Source organism: Bombyx mori, chromosome 14 (genome assembly GCF_030269925.1).
Source record: "Bombyx mori chromosome 14, ASM3026992v2".
NCBI lineage: Eukaryota > Metazoa > Arthropoda > Insecta > Lepidoptera > Bombycidae > Bombyx > Bombyx mori.
The window spans coordinates 6,245,329-6,258,603 of NC_085120.1; the positions used below are offsets into that span (position 1 = coordinate 6,245,329).

Consider the following 13,275-nt stretch of genomic DNA (forward strand, 5'->3'; position numbering starts at 1 on the left):
CTTGACGTGTAGGTGAGCTCACGGGGTTCAAACCGGAGTGTTGCTAGTACGAACCCTAGCAAGAGCCATGCTTCGCAGAATCTACCACCGGATCGGAAACGACACCCTCTGAGAAGATCTGGCGAGAAACTCAGTGGGCTGTGTCTATGGGTTAAATTACTCGTCGAGCCCTTCGTCGCAAGCGACGGGTTCGCCGAGGACGGTGACCGGTGCTTGAGGTACCTAAAAGCACCGTTCATGGATCGGGATGATCCGTAATGACGTGTTTAGGGCAGTTTCTTCGATACAACTCCATTTTGGTTTTCAATTCAATACGTACTTTGTGCTACCCTAGTTTGTCAAGTTATTTCCCAAGAGAAGCGTCGAGCCGTTTTTGCCAAGTTTGAAGAAGGATCGTACCCGAAGACCATGCAGAAGAAGATTGAAAGAGGAATAATAAGAAGAAGAAGAGAAGAAGATTGAAAAACAAAAAGCCCACGCTGTTCCTTGGCACTGGGAGAATTCACAGGAGTTGTAATTCATACCCGTGAATTTCCCGATGCCTTAGCTCAGTGTGGTCACTCTACGTCAACGAACAAGAAGAACGTAACAAACCTAACCTGACGCGCAAATAAGAAAAACTGCATAACAGAAGAGGATCAAGATATAATTGTTTTAATAGTAATATTATTTCCATATAATAGATTGGGAAAAAAGTTTCTTCGCATTTTTTAAGAAAATTCACAACATTTTTAAATATAGTTTATTTACATTTAACTAAAGTATGTAGATACCATTTTGTTCGATAACTTTTTGCCATCTTGTAGGTTGGGACATGATCCCATTGCTATTTTTTGCTCATGAGAAATTTTGAGAAATTTTGGGAGTTCTGATCAAAATACCACGACAATTGGTTTTGGCAGTCCTCTCGTGATGTTAACCTGACACTGCCTAAAGAATTCTGAAGAGACCGAAACAGGTGTCACATGTGTGGCATCACATGTGTGGGTCTTCCACGTGGTTCGTTCTTCAAATCAAAATTTCCTTCACGAAAGCATTTAAGCCAAAATAGCACGGTGCGTTCATTAGCAGTCCCCCTCTCCAAACGCAACTTTGATATTGCGAGCTGTTTCCGCAGCGTTAGTTCCGCGTTGGAACTCTTATTAAAAAATCACTCGAATTTTCGAAGTATCGATCTTTCTTGTCCAAGCTAAATAAAAAAAACAACTTTGATAGTCGAATGTTGCACATTTTTTAAAAGAAGAACTTCATATGTACCATTTGAAAAAAGCTTCACTCAAAAATCTCAAACCATGAAGGTTCTATGTTAATTCGAATTACCTTGTATCTACTTCAGTTTATTACTTAATTAATCCATCAGTAATAAAATTATGGAACAATTAAAGTGTTCTGTTACAAATGCATGTATAAATGTAAAATATAAATAAGTGCTGCAATTAAAAGCCATTAAATTTTCATAGCCCAAAGAAACTTAGACTGTCACCACTGAAAACCGACTATAATATTGACAGTGCTAATTCCTCACGGAACCTTACCGAAACATTGTATTATATTCATCTAGCATCACGGAACAACGCCGAGTAGAAAACGTATATCGAAACAGGCGTCATCGATCATTTAATGTTATGTAAGTTTGATGGGAGTCATCGCAGACAAAGCTGGGAACACATTGTCAACGCCACTAAATGCGCTATTGAATACAGTTATACCGTCAAATACGTAAAAAACTGATGTTGTTTTAATACCATCGTCATCAACGGATTCTACACGAGTGTACTTTTTAGAGTGGAAAGAATTCAACATCACACACACTTTGTGTACATTTCTGTGTGCTCTTGGGTCCTTACCCTAAAAACTGTTAAGAAACTTATGCGAGTGGCTTTTAAAAATATTTGTAAAAAGTAAGGGAGCTTCACAAAATAAATCTTATTTTGCAGATTTATTTTTCACGTTTTCTTCTAAATCTTGTTTTTTTTTCTTTCCTACCTATGCTGATAGCCTTGAGAGGCTATTTCAGTTTCTCCTTGACGTGTAGGTGAGCTTACGGGGCTCAAACCGGCAGTGTTGCTAACACTGGCCCTAGCAAGAGCAGTGCTTCGCGGAATCTACCACCGGATCGGAATCGCGACTCACTGAGAAGATCCGGCGAGAAACTCAGTGGGCTGTGTCTATGAGCTAACGCACAAAATCATTTAAATAACCATTCGAACACTCTAAAAAGAGACTTAAAACGAGACAATACGTAATTTTTTCGAATAAATCGAAAGATACAAATTTAAATAAAACAAAAAATAAAAAAAATCGTAATCGGCAATCTCGAGAATCGTTAACAGGTAGATCGATCGTTTTTCTAAGAAACTTTAATGATCGGTGTAATTTGGCTCGTGCTGGCTAAATATGCAATTATTCGAGTTACTTAATCGGCTTCTCGGAAACTTTAGTTTTGTAATTCACTAGTTTACTCGTTTGGCGTTTTATATTTAATTTCCCGCCATTTGCATTGCTAACATTATTGTTAACGTTGCGACGGCTGTTAAAACGAAATGAGTCGAGTGTTGCATTCTTATGTTTACATAAGAGAACATGATAAATTTAAATTAATGTTGGGTTGAAATATTCAATTACCATTCGTCTATGAAAAAAAAAATAAAAAAAAAAGAAGGTTGACCACGCCAATGAAAGTGTCAAATTTTTATTGCCCTTGTAGGCAGACGAGCATACGGCCCACCTGATCGTGAGTGGTTACCGTAGCCCATGGACTTCAGCAATGCCAGGGGCAGAGCCAAGCCGCTGCCTACTGCAAATTTGCGATCTTAACTAAAACATAAAATATACTGCGGGAGTTCCAAGCATGGCAACATTAATGCAATCATGCAAAGAAGAATAAGCAATTCACTTTTTTTTCTCAAAACAAGACTATGATTATTCGTTCGGATGCATCTGTTACTCTCCGACTTATTCACGATGATTACAGAATTATATTTCTTTGATTTAAGGGAACTGCCCGTTTACGATACACACGGGCGAAGAGTTTGACTATCGTACGTAGTAATTTTCAAATTTATATTAATACCTACAAATAAAAAAAACTTCAGAGGTGTCAAGCGACACCCGGATGGAACGAAGTTCCTTTCGATTAATTAGTGAAGGAATTGTATTTTTTTTTTTAAGGTATAGTAATAAATTACGGCATTATGAAGAAGAAAAAAACAATACTATGAACTAAATTACTATTGTTGAAACGCTATCTCGAGAACCTGTACTCATTACGCGGACCAATCGGATACGAGCAATGTCACGCGATAAGCGCCTACACGTTGATTGGTCAGAATGACGGATCTAAAAAGTGTCGTGACAACTTTTTGTAAGAATTTTTTCCGTCTAGTCCCCTTTCACAACGCGCGATAAGGAACTTCGTTCCAAAAATCAGACCCTATAAACGTCGTATCGTAGTATCGATTTGCGATGTCACAGCGTGGTTGAGGGCGCTGTACTTAAAAAAAAAAACTTACTCCGAATGTCAAAGTTCAATAAAGCGGTAATTTGTTGTGACGCACGTTACTATGGCAACCGATCGAGCTAACAGAAATGACTAATGCAGTAGTATCGTATTGTGGGTTGGTTTTTCTTTCTATGTTACACTTGAATACATTTCTTTTAATTAAAAGACGCCTTGTATATAGAGGAAATAAGCATAATATGTTCTAATGGAATGTTATTTTCATTTGTTCGAATGACGATGTTTGAAAGATGATGTTAGCTGATTACGTGGTCGACATAACTGGATTTGCTTTTGCAAAAAAGTTTTATGTTAAAAAAAAACTTAAATAGATTTTAAAATATTAATTCATGTTTTTTTTTTATTGCGTAGATGGGTGGACGAGCTCACGTGCCACCTGGTGTTAAGTGGTTACCGGAGCCCATAGACATCCACAACGTAAATGCCGCCACCCACCTTGAGATATGAGGTCTAAGGTCTCAGTTACAACGGCTGCCCCCACCTTCAAACCGAAACGCATTACTGCTTCAGGGCAGAAATAGGCAGGGTACCTATCCGTGCGGACTCACAAGCGGTCCTACCACTAGTAATTACGCAAATTATAATTTTGCGGGTTTCATTTTTATTACACGATGTTATTCCTTCGCCGTGGAAGTCAATCGTGAACATTTGTTGAGTACGTATTTCATTAGAAAAATTGGTACTCGCCTAAGATTCGGACACCGCTGCATCGCTCAACACGAATGCACCGGACGTCTTATCCGTTAGGCCACGACGACTTCAATACAATAGCTATTATTACAAAACCAATATGTCATATTATGTACATTACAATTGTAAAGTATCGTTTTAATGGTTCCGTATATCGTGTGCTTGTAGTATACCTATGTCAAGGCAAAATTCGTTAAGGAGGTTGACTTCAAGAGTTGAAAAAAAAAGCGATTTTTTCGCTTAAAATTTTACTATAAAACCATCAAGCTCGTGTGTAGCATGCGATCCGGTGTGTCCTTGCGTGCTCATCACCGTGCCGCTCCTGTGATTACGCACAGACAAGCCCCGTCGATAATTTACATGTTACTTTAATATTGCGTTCATAAACATCGGTTGTAATATAGACCGATTATCATTTATCCTCTTTAGACCGAAAAGAAGCCTAACCGCAGACGTGAACTTACCCATGAATACAGGATCAAGAGCACACAAAATTGAGTGCGATCCTTTAATTATAATAACTATATGTTTTTTTTTTTTTTTTGATAACGCCATCTTGTTTTGTCTTTAAAGCGGTTAGCTGCCCTTAATTAAGAAAAATAGTATTATTATTCGCCAGTAGATGTCGCGAAGAGTCGATTATTGAAAACACGAATAAAACAACATTTTCTGAAAATAAATCGTAGCTAGATCGATTTATCGCCCCCGAAATCCCATGTATACTAAATTTTATGAAAATCGTTGGAGCCGTTTCCGAGATTCAGATTATATATATACAAGAGCTGCTCGCTTAAAGGTATAAGACTAAGCAAAAATCAAAGGAAACAATGTTTATAATCTTTTATTCTTATATCAGTTTTTTATTACGGTCTTACATCGGTCTTTTATTTTTATAAGTACAGATCATTTAATATTTTTACGCGCTGGGGCTCGGGATAAATAAAATTCTACCGAATTACAAATTAAAACTGTATTTGCACTTAGAGCACTTAAAACACTTCACAAACACTTTAAAATTCTCAATTCGCTTCTTCTTCGATTCGCTTCAGGTGATCCGTTTGCTGTTTCGCTTCGAGTAGTTCCGATTACTAACTGACTGCGTGCAATCTCTGCAACGCTTTTATAGCCGACACCACATCCCTAGAATTATTGAGAATATTCCACACAAGTCGAGCATTGTGTTTCCACTATCTGACAATAGATGGCGTTGTGCTTCCCGAGCGTTCTAGATGCTACTAGACCCTTCGATATTCATTCGACTATTCGGCGATAGATGGCGTTACTCTTACCGGCGTAACTGTAACTAGTTATAAAATAGAATAGTTTTGCAGAGAAGCCGCGGCAAAGTAAAATACACAGGACATACTCGTGCTCGTATATTTACATGAAGAAAACAAAATACAAAATGGAAATTCGTTTTGTTTTATTTTATTACGCGTAGTTCGTTCATTGTATCCGTACGAACGAGGACAGAGTTGGGTACTCTGGCCAAAGTATTTTGGAAGGCCAGCCGAAGGATCATAGAAGTAGAGGCGGCCCAAGCTGAGCTGGTTGGATGGCGTCGAAGATGAACAACTAAGGGGTTTTAAGTTGGAGTGGGAAAGGAAGCAAGGAAAGCGGATAAATCGGATTTATGGGACTAGGCTGAGGTCCAACCGCGGCTTTAACGCCTCAGATGGTGATAATGATTATGCCACTGTCGATGTAATTCATGAATATGTTATGTTGTTTTACCGACGTGCGTGCTTAGGTCGAAAAATCGACCGTCGCACGGTAGCAGTAGCCAAAGTGAAACAAAGAGAGGGATGTAAGATACTTTCTTCCACCGCTATCCTTATTAAATTTGCGACCATTTGCTGATGAAATAAAATAATAATAATAAATAAATAATAATAAATATTTACTAACAATCACGCCACGTTAACTGGTCCCGTGGTAAGCTCGTACAGAACTTGTGTTACAGGTACCAGATAACGGAAATAAATGTAATATTTTAATTATACGCATACATATATTTTATATACATCCATAACCCTGGAAAAGACATTTTATCTTTATCATACAAATATCTTCCCTTGGTGGGATTCGAACCCGCAACCCCCTTGCGTAGTGACCATGTCACTTACCACTACACCAGACAGCCGTTATAAAATAAAAAATCTCTAAAAATATATGAGGTAAGAAGTTCCAAAACGCATAGTGCCTTTCCTTTTTTACTACGGACGCACTTACGCCACTTACGGTCGAATCTATACTTCTATACTTAATATTATCAAGCCAAAGAGTTTGTTTGTTTGAACGCGCTAATCTCACTAACTACTGGCGTAACTAACTGATGTAAACAGGACCATTCGGGAAGTCTACCCTTTCGAACAAAAAAAGGAAGGAATAATTATCAGAATCGGTTCAAGCATTCTCAAGAAATCGGTGAACATACCTACATAGATAAAAATTATGGTCCAATTGATAACTTCCTTTTTTGAAGTCGGTTAAAATGCGTGATTTTTGTACCTAAAATAACTGCCATTCATATTATTCATGCCATTATATTATTCATAAAATATTTTCACTTTCTACGTAAATGAAGAGGCGGGTAAAATTTAGCGTTATGCTAATGTAACTATTCCACACGGACGAAACGCGGGCAAAAGCTAGTTATAAAAATAAAACTTGTTTTATGAACATATTGCTACGTAGGTACTTATTGAGTATCCCAAATAAATTAGGTTATATTTAATTTCTTTTCAAATTGAGCCGTCAAATCGAAGGAAGCAATTAACAAACCGAAGCGAATAAGTTTGTAGGCTTTTTTAAACGTTAGAAATGACGCAAGCAAAAAAAAGAACTCATTGTTACGTTGAAAACGAATCGTACATACGAAATCATTAGAACAGTTAGCGTAGCATTTGAAAAAGCTACCGGAGTTTTTTTATGGAATTAATTAAGAAAATGTTGAATGAAAAAAAAATCAGCGTTCTAAATTAAACAGTTTCAAATTTTCTGTGATATGAGTGGAGCATTTTTTTTATTTTTTTTTATTGCTTAGATGTGTGGACGAGCTCACAGCCCACCTGATGTTAAGTGGTTACTGGAGCCCATAGACATCTACAACGTAAATGCGCCACACACCTTGAGATATAGTTCTAAGGTCTCAGTATAGTCACAACGGCTTCCCCACCCTTCAAACCGAAACGCATTACTGCTTCACGGCAGAAATAGGCGGGGCGGTGGTACCTACCCGTGCGGACTCACAAGAGGTCCTACCACCAGTAATTACGCAAATTATAATTTTGCGGGTTTGATTTTTATTGCACGATGTTATTCCTTCACCGTGGAAGTCAATCGTGAACATTTGTTGAGTACGTATTTCATTAGAAAAATTGGTACCCGCCAGCGGGATTCGAACACCGGCGCATCGCTCGATACGAATGCACCGGACGTCTTATCCTTTAGGCCACGACGACTTCATAGAGTATGCATTTATAGTGCTACTAGCTGACCTAGCAGACTTTGTATCTACGTTGTATTTATCTACCTTTTAAACCTTTCCTGGACTTCCACAAATAATTCAAGACCAAAATTAACCAATCGGTCCAGCCGCTCTCGAGTTTTAGCGAGACTAACGAACAGCAATTCATTTTTATATATTACTAGCTGACCCGGCAAACATTGTTTTGCCATATATAAGATTTGTAGGGAATTTCTAGTGTAGAAAAAAAAAAAAACTTATTGTAAGTGTGTAAGGATGTGGTAAATGAGTGAAAGAGGTATGTAGTGCTGTGAACGATGAGGGAATATATAATAAAAATAACAAAACCTCATTCAACCACATAATACATCATTATAACAACAAAAAAATGTCCAAATAAAAAAAAATATGTTAGGGGTGGACAACCCTAATCACTTAAGGGTATGAAAAATAGATAGTAGCCGATTCTCAGGCTTAGGTACTGAATATGCATAAAAAATTTCATGAGAATCGGTCAAGCGGCTTCGGAGGAGTATGGGAACGAACATTGTGACACGAGAATTTTATATATTAGACGAGAATTTTATATATTAGATATAGATGAGTGGAGACAAAAAAAAGTATATCTAGGTCCCGGAATCAAGCTGATGACAAGGTCATTATTCTAATGCAAAGATAAAATTTTATGAATATGAATAAACTAGAAAACGTGATAGTGAATTTAAAAAATACAACGAATTCAACCGTAATTTTAGTACCATTCAAACAATGCAAATTGCCGCAATGTATATGTATGTATTATAAGCTCGGTTGTAAGGTGCGGCATGGCGCCCCAAATGCCAAGGGTTGAAATACAACGGGGGGTGTAAAAATAGGGCGGAATGTTGAGGGGCGAACCTTAATGGTTCTGAGTCACGAAATCAGCACTGAAATTACTAGCGATTTCGTGAAAGGCGACGTGTAGACTCGCGAAATGTGTTTCACAACACGCCATGGGAAATCCTAGTTCTGTGTATTATAAAAACTATGTTAAATTATACCTATTCAATATTGAAATGAAAATTCATTTGAATATTGTTTAGATAAAAATATTTCAGTACTTCATTGTACATTAACATTTCGTATATAAAGTGTACTTTTTCACATTATTCTCAGTGTTTGAGGACAAAGAATATTATTTGATCTAAAACACTCTTAAGTTGAAAACATCAAAACATATTTGATATTTTAAAGCTGTATCTAAATTATCGGATTGTCGATAATCTCATTCTCACGGATCGTTTGGAGCCTCTGGGTCTGCGGAGGGACCTCGGCTCCCTCTGTATTTTGTACCGTATGTTCCATGGGGAGTGCTCTGAGGAATTGCTCGAGATGATACCGTCATCTCGTTTTTACCATTTCACCGCCCGCCACCGGAGTAGAGTTCATCCATACTACCTGGAGCCACTGCGGTCATCCACAGTGCGTTTCCAGAGGTATTTTTTGCCACGTACCAAGCCGTATGTGAAACTCCGAAATCATTATTCATTTTAGGGATTTGATTTCATTAACTTTAATTTATATATTACAACAAACTCTTGAAACCAAAGGTTCGCCATCTACTGTATTTCGATGTCAGTATTACAGAAATCTACCCGAATTGTCAACAGCAACTATCCCGTGTTTCATAACAATGCATGATTGACATTACTGGTGGTAGGACCTTGCGTGAGTCCGCACGGGTAGGTACCACCACCCCGCCTATTTCTGCCGTGAAGCAGTAATGCGTTGCGGTTTGAAGAGCGGGGCAGCTGTTGTAACTATACTGAGACCTTAGAACTCATATCTCAAGGTGGGTGGCGGCATTTGCGTTGTAGAAGTCGATAGGTAACCGCTTAAAACCAGGTGGGCTATGAGCTCGTCCACTAATATAAGCAATAAAAATAAAGAACAGATTTATTTTAATTAAATACAAATACAAGAGTTGTTATTAAATCAGTAATTGCTTTTTTGGTTTATTAATCTTTTACAAAACGGAAATAAATAGTTTTACTTTAATTATTGTTAAGGTCCATTAGTGAAAATCGTCTATTACTATTAGTCTAAAATCTGTACTGCGATATCTAGACGATTTTATTCGCGTGCTGGAGAACTTGACGTATCAAGTTGGTTGCGTGAAGAAAAGAAGACTAATCGGTGGTTTCCGAGTTCCATAACTTTACGTCGCATTGTTTGTTTCATGGAATTCTTATTTTTACCAATTGAGTTACATGCAAGTACAATTACTTTTAAATATATGTAGCTTCATTTATGACTTAAAAATAATCAAAACGGTGAAAACAATTTGATTTGGGAAGGTGTCTAAAATCCAAAAAAAAAACATAAATTAAGTATTGTCCGTTCTGGTAGCAGGATCTATTCATTGTCTTTGTAATTTTTACTACTATAAAATATCGTGAAAAGAAAAAACCATAATATATAAGATACTGCTACACCTGTAAATGCTAATCTATCGGCAATCGTTGAGGCTTCTTGATTAAGAATAGCGAAGACTTCGGGCCACTTTGTAAAGTAATCCATCACCACCATGAAGTACTTGTTTCCACTATCGCTCTCTGGGAGCGGTACGGCAACGTCCAGTGCGATTCTTTCGCACGGAGCTCCTACGTTGTACAGTTTCAAGTTGTACTTTGGTGGAACATTTATTTATCCCGAACCCCAGCGCGTAACAATATATTGAAATCTCTTAACATTTTTTGCGTCTTTTTTTATGCTTAGCTGGTGTTAAGTGGTTGCTGGAGCCAATAGATATCTACAACGTAAATACGCCAGCCACCTTGAGATATAAGCTCTAAGGTATCAAGTATAGTTACAACGGCTGCCCCACCCTTCAAACCGAAACGCATTACTGCTTCACGGCAGAAATGGGCAGGGTGGTGGTTCCTACCCGTGCGGACTCACAAAAGGTCCTACCACCATCCGTCTTTTCAAAGTCGAACCATAGCGTCTACATGGATCGACTTTGCATACATATACATCTTTTTGAGTGACTTGTGAACTTGATACCTGTTCTGTGCTATGGTATTTTCTTGTATTAACAAGAAATTAATCAATATTTAGAAGTTATTAATAATTTTCATCCAGTTGCGGAACCGTGTAATAAATAATCAAAAATAAGTTTCTCCTACCGTATCTTCTCCATGACTAGTTAAAGCTTTGAAAAAGTTTTCCTCGGTCATTTCAAGCCCCGTTTTACAATTATTTTCCCAATATATTAGAATAACCCTCTAACAATAAGCAAATAAAAAGATTATCTACCATTTCCTTCGGTTTTCCCGAGTCGTAAACAAAATTACTTTTACGGTTCAATCTTGCGCGCTTATTATTGTTATTATAATCGTGAATCGTGAAAGGCTATTTTGTTTCAGCGACATTTTTGCAACTTTACAGAATAGCCAATTAAAGCTTAAAATTTAGAAAAGATATCAAAGCAAAAAAACTTCTTCAGCTATTTGAATGGGGTAAACTTAATTGAAATTCAGTTAAAAACATCTTCACTTGATACTAATAGCAAATAAAACGGACCTTTAAATTACAAAGATAAATGTCGCGTATTAAGCAAAATGTCGCTTAAACCAGATAGCCTTTCACCCCTCTAATACTACAGTTTTCGTGAGAGGACTAGTCTAAGTTTAAACGGTTAAAAGTAGTTTTAAAGAAACCCTAAATGATATTGGCAAATCAGAATTCTTTACAATTTGGTCAGCCTCTCAAGCTTTTACTAGTGAATAGACCTCATTAAAATAGCCAACGGTACTAAAAGAAATATATAACTACATATTTCGAATAGCAGATAAATCACACCGAGACTTACATAGAACGGAAAGTAAAACCCAATAAAATTAACCCATGTTTATATAACATGAAAACTTTTAGCCGCTCCCCGAGCTTGCACGCGATGCAGCCGCGCTCAGAACTTTCCTTAATAGCTTTTGCAAACTTAATCCACTTTGGTTTTAAGGGATCACACTACACATCGATGTTAGACGTTAGTTCAATATTTTGATGTTAACTTTACAAAGTTCAAAGGAATTATTGTTATTTGATATTAATGGTATTATTCAATCACAGTGAAAATTAAGTATTCAAATTTTAGAAATCAATCTCAAATGGTTTGTGGAATAGGTGAAAATGTATTTCAATCGCGAGTTAGATCTTAAAATAATTAAACTAGAATATTGTTAATACTTAATTTTTGAAGTGAAAACTTCTTTAGAATCGTTGTGATTTCAAACCGGATGCAACGGAAAAAACGACAGGTAAGAGACACAAATACAAAAATGTGTAGGATGTAGCCAGCAAAGAATGAGACAGAAATATACATACTATTTAATACAGCGCCATCTGTGAGATTTTTTAATACTAACGTGTGTATGAAAGCTCTTGTAGTGAATTTTAATTTAGGATTATACGTGAAATTAAAATATCAAATCACAGAGGGCGCTACTTTACAATTATTTACTAATGACAAAATGTTACATATACTTAAGACGTTTAGGATAATTGTATTTTAATTTTGGAAGGTTTCACTTCTACCACGTGTGAATTGCACACATGTTTTTTTTTAATAAACTTTAGATGCCAAAATATCAATACTTAAATCAAAATTTTAGTACCTATCGCTTAGAACGATGATAAATTAGAACTAAATACAATTAGGAACAAGGGAAATCGGACTTTAAGGTTGTATTATATTTCCAATGTCGAGTATTATGAGCGCTAAATAATTAGATATATTGGCAGGGCTGTACGGTATTTCTGAATTAGCAGATTTTTTCAATTCAATTCACTGGGTCTGCGGAGGGACTTCGGTTCCCTCTGTATTCTGTACCGTATGTTCCATGGGGAGTGCTCTGAGGAATTGTTCGAGATGATACCGGCATCTCGTTTTTACCATCGCACCGCCCGCCACCGGAGTAGAGTTCATCCATACTACCTGGAGCCACTGCGGCATCCACAGTGCGTTTCCAGAGATCTTTTTTGCCACGTACCATCCGGCTATGGAATGAGCTCCCCTCCACGGTGTTTCCCGAGCGCTATGACATGTCCTTCTTCAAACGAGGCTTGTGGAGAGTATTAAGCGGTAGGCAGCGGCTTGGCTCTGCCCCTGGCGTTGCTGAAGTCCATGGGCGATGGTAACCACTCACCATCAGGTGGGCCGTATGCTCGTCTGCCTACTTGGGCAATAAAAAAAAAACTACGTCCCTACCACTAGGAAATCCATTAAGTTTTGAAATTGCTAAGGGTTGTTCAATCAATCAAGCCCAATTTATAGCGTATTTCTTATAACATTGTATTCAATCAATTTATTGAAATATCCTTAGAAGCAAAATAATTGACATAGGTACCTATATTTTTCAAAAACTTGACAGTTTAATGAGAACAGATTTATTTTAAACCAGAAGTAATTATGAACACATTATAATATTCGTTCGTTTTTGCAGTAATTGGAAGTCAATTGAACTAGGGAATTCATAATAAATATACATACTGGCTACTGCTATGTTTTTGAAGAAAATTTCAAATTTAAATTTACAGTTAACGTATTCTGTGATTA

General features: G+C 37.1%; 1 protein-coding gene and 1 non-coding gene across 4 annotated transcripts in view; both read left to right on the forward strand.

Annotated features, from left to right (window-relative positions):
- Positions 1–13,275, forward strand: part of LOC101740122 (uncharacterized) — a 125,250-nt gene that overhangs the window by 107,569 nt on the left and 4,406 nt on the right. The window lies entirely within an intron of this gene.
- Mir263b (microRNA mir-263b) lies at positions 472–560 on the forward strand. The gene is given in 1 exon segment (NR_107241.1): positions 472–560. It is a non-coding gene; the product is annotated as a microRNA mir-263b (primary transcript).